Source organism: Phoenix dactylifera, unplaced genomic scaffold, assembly GCF_009389715.1.
Source record: "Phoenix dactylifera cultivar Barhee BC4 unplaced genomic scaffold, palm_55x_up_171113_PBpolish2nd_filt_p 001151F, whole genome shotgun sequence".
Classification (NCBI taxonomy): domain Eukaryota; kingdom Viridiplantae; phylum Streptophyta; class Magnoliopsida; order Arecales; family Arecaceae; genus Phoenix; species Phoenix dactylifera.
The window spans coordinates 1-8,839 of record NW_024068490.1 but is presented as its reverse complement, the minus strand read 5'-3'; the positions used below and the strand labels follow the sequence as shown (position 1 = coordinate 8,839).

The 8,839-nt window shown below is 40.4% G+C and overlaps 1 non-coding gene across 1 annotated transcript; it reads right to left on the bottom strand.

Annotated features, from left to right (window-relative positions):
* Positions 1-3,326: 3,326 nt before the first annotated feature.
* LOC120108052 lies at positions 3,327-3,435 on the bottom strand. The gene has a single exon (XR_005509573.1). It is a non-coding gene; the product is annotated as a small nucleolar RNA R71 (small nucleolar RNA).
* Between the last annotated feature and the right edge of the window lie 5,404 nt (positions 3,436-8,839).

Here is an 8,839-nt window from a genome sequence, read left to right as displayed (position 1 = left end):
ACAAAGGGAAAGATAGATTAGGGAAAAATCAGTAGCGACGTTGGCTTAGGAGGGGTGTAGCGTGATGATGGGCTCTTCCCGCCGTGGTGGTCCTCACCGAGGAGAGGAAGAGAGAGATCAGGAGAACCAGCTGTGGTGGCCGGGAGGAGAGTTTGGTCACTGATGAGAGCACAAAAGTGCGATCTAAGTACCAATTAACTTAGCCTAATGCTAGCAAAATAATGATAAATAATAGATGTTAACATTTGTATGATTAATATTTTATCCTTAGCACTTATTATAATTTTTAACATTATTTTATATAAATTCATCTAAAAAGGATGCATCCTCCCAACTGCAGAACATAATCTATGACTCTTCTTCCGCGCACCCAAGCGATTCCCCAAATTCTGCAATGCAACCCAAGCTTCCAGCCGTCCGTGAGCCAGGATCTGTGATCTGATCTCCCGCACCTAATCCTAGCATCCTGATTCCATCCGCACTAGTGATCAGCTCCCTTCCCGTCTTGACCGCGTTCTCAACCTCCCAGTCCCAGCGTCCGCTTCATCCACGGCGTCCGGTCCTCTTCTCCCCGCAATCCCGTCTTGACCGCGATCACCTCCCAAGCGTCCGCGGAGCACCCGTATCAAGCCTCCAGATCCTGTGCGAGCTTCTCGTGAAGCGTCGCACTGTGAGCAATCTTCTCCAGTGATCCTCACGCGCAGCCCCAGCGTCCACCTCCTCCATTCACGCGTCCAGCTCTCAGCGTGATTCTCCTGTGTTCATGATCCCAGCATCTGTGGCGATCCTCCATCGCGTCCATTCTCAGCACCGGATCCAGCCGCGATTACCTCTCAGCCCCATTTATCCCGATCGTCCAAGCTCCAGCTCCCGCGATCACCGCCCAGGGTTTCCAGCGTCCGCAATCAGCTCCTCCACAGCCATCCGCGCCCATTTTTCGGCGAGCAATAGGGCTCTCACGAACTATATAAGGATCTCTCTCGGCTGGGAGGAGGGGGAGGCTCATTTGGGGAGAAGAAGAGGAAGAATAGAGGAGGCGGGGGCTGCTGCGGTTGAAGGAAGGAAACAGAGGAGGAGCTCCAGCCGTTTGGGAAGGAAAGAAAAAAAAAGAGCCCTATTCCGAAAAGAATAAAAAAAAAATGGTGAGGCTAATTTCTTGAATGAAGGGCTAATTTCTTTTGGCAAAGGGTGATGGATGAACCCTTGGCATGTTGCTTTCATCAAGTATACTCTAAACTTGTATTCTAATTGTTTAATATCTATTGGTATGACTTTGATTCTTGCATACTCATCTATGAGATAGACTTGTATGGTTTATATATATTGATGCATGGATTGTTTTGATGCTTGATTTGTCGTAGACGTAACCGGCACGATAAATACTTGGATGTTGAATTCATGTTCTTAGATTGTATACTCCATGATTAGAACTACTCTATCATATTAATCCTTAATCAAGAATCGCCGAGTTTATTTATTGAAAGTAATATTGTCAAGAAGGATTCTGGATCCCTAACCTTCTCTATATCATCGAACTTTATTTATTGATCTATTATTCTTTGTTTTTAATTTCTGAAAACCAACTGAAAATTACATTTAAAAATTATGCTAATAATTCATAGACCGTTTCCTGAGGAATCGACCTCGGACTTTCGAGTTATACTACTTGTGCGATTCTCCTGCACTTGGGAGAACAATTTTTCGAAAGCACCAAGTTTTTGACGCCGTTGCCGGGGAACGGCTGGGTTATTAGTATAATTTTAGATTTAATTTTTACCTTAGTAGTTAGTATTTTTCTTTCAAAAAAAAAATTAAATCTTTACTACTATTTTTTTTAAATTCCCTGCATAGTCTGCATCAAACTCTGATATCATAAAAATTAGCCGTCTGATTGATCGATTATTGGAATGGTCTGATTGATATTCTGAGACTTTTAAGACCATTAGATTAATATAAAATCTTGCTAATTTCTATTTTGAATTTTCTTTGTTTAAATTTTTAGAATCAGAATTTTATTGTTATTATATCTCATTAACCCTTGTTGTTAATTAAAAATTGAAAAAAAGAAATTTAAAAAAAAGAGGGAAAACCTAAAATTTCAAATTTTAAATTTCAGAATTCAAATTTCAAACTTCAACTCATAAAATTTAAGAAAAAAGAAATAAATAATTTGCTTGATCAACTATTCAATGAAATTTAATGTCATGTCATAAAACATTAAAGAAAAAATCTTTTGATTGTTGCATATAGTATAAGGCATCAGCATAAAATATTCTAAGGGCTGAACCCATTAAAAAAGATAAGGTCGGAATTTCATCACTCGTCCTTAGACCAAAAATCACCCCAGTGCATAAATATCCTAAGCTTAACTAAAATCAACTGGACGTTGGCCCCTAAGGATATTCGAGCTCAATAGGATGAAGACCACTGAAAGTTGCACCAATTTCGCTCTATGGCCCAGTCGATGTCTAGGCAAGCTTTGTCCCTCAAAGGGAGATAGTCTCTGTTCGAGGAAAGTGGGTTTTAAGTGGGACCCTTGCTAAATGCATCGTGACCCCTCCACTTACCTGGGAGCTACCTGGTCGACTAGGTTACTAGACCGGATTGGAGGCTTAGGTGTCCTCTTCAAACCAGTTAGGAGCTGTCTAGAAATTTAAGAAAAACATTAGGAATTGAGGTGTAATGTTTTGATGCATGCTTGATTATGAATAGATTTTTGTTTTTCTGTATTAGGTTGTCCATTTAGATATCTTTAGATAGCACTTACATTAAAAAAAAATAAAAAAAAGAGAGGAAAATATTTTGCATGCTAAAGTGGAATAGGGACGACACCGGTCGATTAAGTCGTACAACTTTAGATCATCCCTTAGGACACACCCCTGAAATTCCTTCGCAGTATCTCACACCTTGTGCGATGGCTGATTTAAATGAAGATGCAGGAAGCCACCACGATCGAGAACGTGAACCCCATGTTATGACCCTAAGACAATACCTACAACCGGCTAGGACTAGTCAGCCTTCATGCATAATTTTTCCTGATAATGTAGGACATTTTGACATCAAACCAGGGGTAATTCAATTGCTGCCCAAGTTTTATGGGTTAGAGTCCGAAAGTCCGTATCTTCATTTAAAGAATTTTGAAGAATTGAGCATTACATTTAGAGTGCCAAACGTCACCGAGGATGTTCTCAAGTTGACATTGTTCCCTTTCTCTCTAAAGGATAAGGCCAAAACATGGCTAAACTCCTTGCGACCTAGATCAATAAGAACTTGGCAAGATATGCAGAGAAAATTTTTGAAAAAGTTCTTTCTCGCACAAAGGACTAACTTTTTGAAAAGACATATCAGCAATTTTCAACAAAAAGACAATGAAACATTTTATGAATGTTGGAAAAGATTTAAAGACCTTCTTCTCTCATGCCCTCATCACGGGTTCGAAACTTGGAGAACTATTAGCTTCTTTTATGAAGGTTTATCTCCACAGTTGAAACAGTTTGTAGAGACCATATGCAATGAAAGATTTTTAGAAAAACAACCTGATGAGGCATGGGAGTATTTGGATTCTCTTGCAGAGACTGCCCAACTTTGGGATAACGGGGATAAAAACAATAAGTCTTTACCTAAGCCTACTAGCTCTGTACAGGGAGATCTTTACAACCTCAGAACTGAGGATGATCTTCATGCTAAAATGGCAGCCCTCACTAGGAAGGTAGAAGAAATTGAGCTTAGGAAGGTTGAGCCTGTCAAGACTATAGAGCTTAGAAACGAGTGTTGTGGTATCTGCGATATGTCGGATCATACAACTACAGATTGCCCCACCATACCGGCATTCAAAGAAGTCTTGCACGATCAAGCAAATGCTATGAACTCCTACCAAAAGCCTTATAACGATCCATACTCGAATACCTATAACCCTGGTTGGAAAAATCATCAAAATTTTAGGTGGAGAAATAATCATCCTCAACAGTCACACCATTCAGCTCCTCCACCTGCACATCCTACTTTTGCATCACCACCCTCCTAAAAGCCGAATATCGAGGATACCTTGCAATCTATACAAACTTTTCTACAAGGTCAAGCTAATATCAATGCTCAAAATACTTGAAATTTTGAAAATATAAGGAACCAATTGTCAATGTTGACTACCGTCCTAAGTACCCAAGAGAAGGGTAAGCTTCCAGCTCAACCCCAACCGAATCCACAAGTGCACGGTAGTAATAATACGGCTCCTTCTAGTTCGCATACAGAACATGCAAAGAGCATTATGACTTTGCGTAATGGAAAAGTCATCGATCAGACCGTCCCATTGAGACCGCGGGTTGCTTCTAATTTTGATGCTCCCAAAGTCGATGAAAGGGACAAAGATGAAGTTGAGGTCCCAACTTCTACCGAGAAAGTTGAATGTCCTTTTTTCCTACCTTTTCCACAACGGTTAAAGCCGTTGCAAAAGCTCGAACCTAATTCTAAAATTTTTGAGCTTTTCAAGCAAGTAAAGATCGATGCAATCAAACAAGTACCCTCATATGCCAAATTTTTGAAGGACTTGTGTACTGTCAAGCGCCGATTAAATGTTAAGAAGAAGGCATTTTTAACTGAAAATGTGAGTGTTATTTTGCAGCACAACATTCTCCTAAATATAAAAATCCAGGTTGCCCTACCATCTCATGCATCATAGGCGACTTTAGAATAGAGCGAGCATTGTTAGATTTAGGGCGAGTGTGAATTTGTTGCCGTATTCTGTATATGAGCAACTTGGTTTAGGTGAGTTGAAGCCAACCTCCGTCACTTTGCAATTAGCTGACAGGTCAGTTAAAATTCTAAGAGAGATTATCGAGGATGTATTAGTCCAAGTAGACAAGTTCTACTTTTCTGTCGATTTTATCGTATTGGACACACATCCGGCTTCGAACTCACAATCTCAGATTTCAGTCATTTTAGGACGTCCATTCCTTGCAACTTCTAATGCATTGATTAATTGTAGGAATGACGTCATGAAGCTTTCTTTTGGTAACATGACCTTAGAACTGAACATTTTTAATATGTGCAAACAACCCAATGATCTCGAAGAGAGTAAGGAGGTTGATTGGGTTGAAACCATTGCAGAAGAATATTTGTTAGCTAAAGCAATTAACGACCCATCCGATGATAGCTTAATTGATTGGTGTCCTAATGGAACCAATGATGATGATTTGACAGTCACACCTATTGTGGATAATCTGGATATTAAGATGGTCACTTGGTGGAGACCAAAAGTAGGAGCATTTGAGAAGTTATCGCCTCGAGAGATGAAAATAGTACCATCCCGTGAGCAAGCACCCCAGCTCGAATTGAAACCCTTACCAAAGGAACTTAAGTATGCTTTTCTTGGACCCGAAGATACTTTTCCTATAATCATCTCATCTGGACTTGATCATACCCAAGAAAAAAAATTAGTTGGTGTTCTAAAGAATCATAAAGGAGCCTTAGGGTGGTCTATTGCCGACTTGAAGGAAATTAGCCCCTTAATTTGCACGCACCGGATATATTTGGAGGACAATGCCAAAATCACAAGGCAAATGCAACGAAAGTTAAATCCTACAATGAGAGATGTGGTTAAGGCAGAAGTCCTTAAGTTGCTTGACGTGGGTATTATTTATCCAATTTCTGACAGCAAGTGGGTAAGCCCTACTCAAGTCGTTCCTAAGAAGTCGGGTTTGACGGTAGTAGAAAATGAACAAGGTGAACTAGTTCCAACTTGTGTCCCGACGAGTTGGTGCATATGTGTTGACTGCCGAAAGCTGAATTTGGTCACACGAAAGGATTACTTTCCTCTACCCTTCCTAGACCAAGTGTTGGAGAGAGTTGTAGGGCATGATTTCTATTGTTTTCTCGATGGCTATTCGGGATATTATCAAATTGAAATTTCACCAGAAGATCAAGAGAAGACTACCTTCACTTATCCTTTTGGCACATTTGCTTTCTAACAAATGCCATTTGGATTGTGTAATGCACCTGTAACATTCCAAAGATGCATGTTCAGCATTTTTGAAGACATGAACAAAAATTTTTTAGAAGTGTTCATGGACGATTTCTCCGTTTTTGGCAACTCATTTGATGATTGCCTGTTACATTTACAAGCAGTCTTAGCTCGATGTATAGAAAAGGATTTGATACTGAATTGGGAGAAATGTCATTTCATGGTGCCAAAGGAAATTGTCCTAGGACATATTGTTTCATCGAAAGCCATGGAAGTAGATAGAGCTAAGATCGATTTAATTGCTAAGCTACCTGCACCCAAGACGGTTAGAGATGTTGGATCATTTTTGGGTCACGCCGGATTTTATAGGAGGTTTATCAAGGACTTTAGTGTCATAGCTCGACCATTATGTAACCTCCTATCCCTTGATACACTGTTCAATTGGACTGAAACCTGTCAGGAGGTATTCAAAAAGTTGAAGTCTATGCTTAGCACTGCACCCATCGTGCAGCCACCTGATTGGTCATTACCTTTTGAGATCATGTGCGATGCTAGTGACTATGCGATAGGAGCTGTCCTAGGACAACGCAAGGATAATAAGCCATATGTCATTTATTATGCAAACAAAACCTTAAACGATGCTCAAATAAATTACACCACCACCGAGAAGGAATTGCTTGCAGTAGTATTTGCCTTAGATAAATTTCGCTCTTATATCCTTGGTGCTCCTATTGTTATCTTCACGGACCATGCAGCACTAAAATATTTGTTGGATAAGAAAGAGGCCAAACCACGCTTCATATGATGGATACTTCTACTCCAAGAACTTGACATCACTATCAAAGATAAAAAGGGAGTAGAAAATTGTTAGATGGATGCCCTAGAAGCCAATTTGGCTGACACATTGTTGATTCTAGGGACATAATTTTGTACTTGACTATTTATTATTGAATAAATAAAAGGCATCTTTTCATTCATATTGTTTATGTGTCTATGAATCGTCCAAAAAATTAATAAGATGATGATACATATTCTCAAGAGTTGAGAATTTGAGCCATGTATCATTGGTGATTAATTTCTAAATGCTCCTGATCAATGAATCGTCACGAGGACGGTGATCGATCCGATCAGTGCACAGATCACTTTCCTTCTGGATGGACGAGACTTGAGTCCATAGTGTAGGGACACTGAAATAATAGTGCAGGTGCTTGTTAGAGAACAAGGGTACTGAGCGTGACCAAGACAAGAAGTCACTTGGATGTCTATCCACTCGTCAGTGACTTGCTTAATGTTGCAGTAGTGTGACTGGTCCTTTGACCTGCGGTGCTTCGGCTACTCACAGTGAGGTTATTGTAGTTTGACTGCACACATACATGGTCTCTAGCCATATGGGTCCATGCAGTGTAGATTGGCTGCAGTAGGTTCACTGTAGGAGTAGGGTATGCACCTATAAGGAATCTATCGACCTTGATAGAAGAGGAGTGATCCTATGTGATTTGTTAGACTGAGTTCTAAGACCTTGGCCAGGGCAGTAATAAAAAGTGGAAAAAGAGTTTTCCACTATCGAACTCGAGTCGAATAAATCTTGACATATGATAGACGATGGGGTTTGACGAGTTGTCCATGACCTCCGTCCTGTAGGGATCCACGATAGTAGGACTGTATCACATGTTAACTGCACCTAGAGGTTCATCATTCCATTCTGCTGGGTAGCCACTACATGCTGCTAGGTGTCACTGGTGGATGGTGGGACTCATAGGGATTATCTTGATGATCGATAAACCCTAACGAGTTGAGTTGGAATCGTTCCAACCCATTGAAAGGAGTTTTCAATGATATTGAGATAGAGATCACAATATATCTCACTACCAGTCAGAATAGAACCTATGGGGTCACACACGCTAGAAGTATTGACCGATCCGATGGTTGAATAGTGATTATGAATCACGAGTAATCAATTCGATTGATATTCGGTTGAAGAAGGAACAAAGGGAATTAATCAATTGGACTTAAACACAAATCCTACTTCGGGTAGGATTCCTAGAGTCCTAATTGAATTAGGACTGGGAATCCTAGTTGGAGTAGGACTGGGATTCCTACTTGGAGTAGGATTCCTACAATCCTAATGAGATTAGGAATTTTGAATTAAAATAGGATTCCTACTTGGAGTAGGATTCCTAGAAATCCTAATTGGATTAGGACTTCGGATTCAAATAGAGTCCTAATTGGATTAGGACTAAAATTAAATATATCCTAATTGGATTAGGATTCCTTAAGTCTAAATTAATTATTAATCTGATTCATTAAATTAATTATTAATCTAATGAATCAACATGACTCCTAATTGGATTAGGATTGAAGAGTTCAATTGAGTCATGGTTCATTCAAGTCCTAATTGGATTAGGACTAGCATAGATTGAACCCAATTTGGCTAATCCTAATTAGATTAGGATTAAACCATGAGAGAGGCACCTAATCCTCTTTGGAAGAGGATTAGGTTAACCAAGTAAGAGGGGCATCAGCCTCTCTCCACATGGCTAGGGCGACATAAAGAGAGGGGGCCGGCGCCCCCTCTTTGGTAAGTTATCATGGAGCTCCTAATTGTTAGGAGCTCCACTCCCTTTAAAAGGAGGACTAGGGCCGGCCCCCCTTAAGGTTGAATCCCTCTTCCTCCAAGCCGTGGCCCTCTCCTTTCCCTTGGTGTTCAGCCGCAAGCAAGGTGCAAGCAAAGGAGAGCTTGGCGACATCCCTTCTTCCTCCTTTTGGCTTCAACGCGTGTGAAGAGAAGAAGGCTGCGAAGGGCTTTGATCTTCTTCCTCTTCTTCATCCTTCTTCTTCCTCCTCTCAAGTGCAATCAAGAGTTGATTGAAAGAGAGGACATCA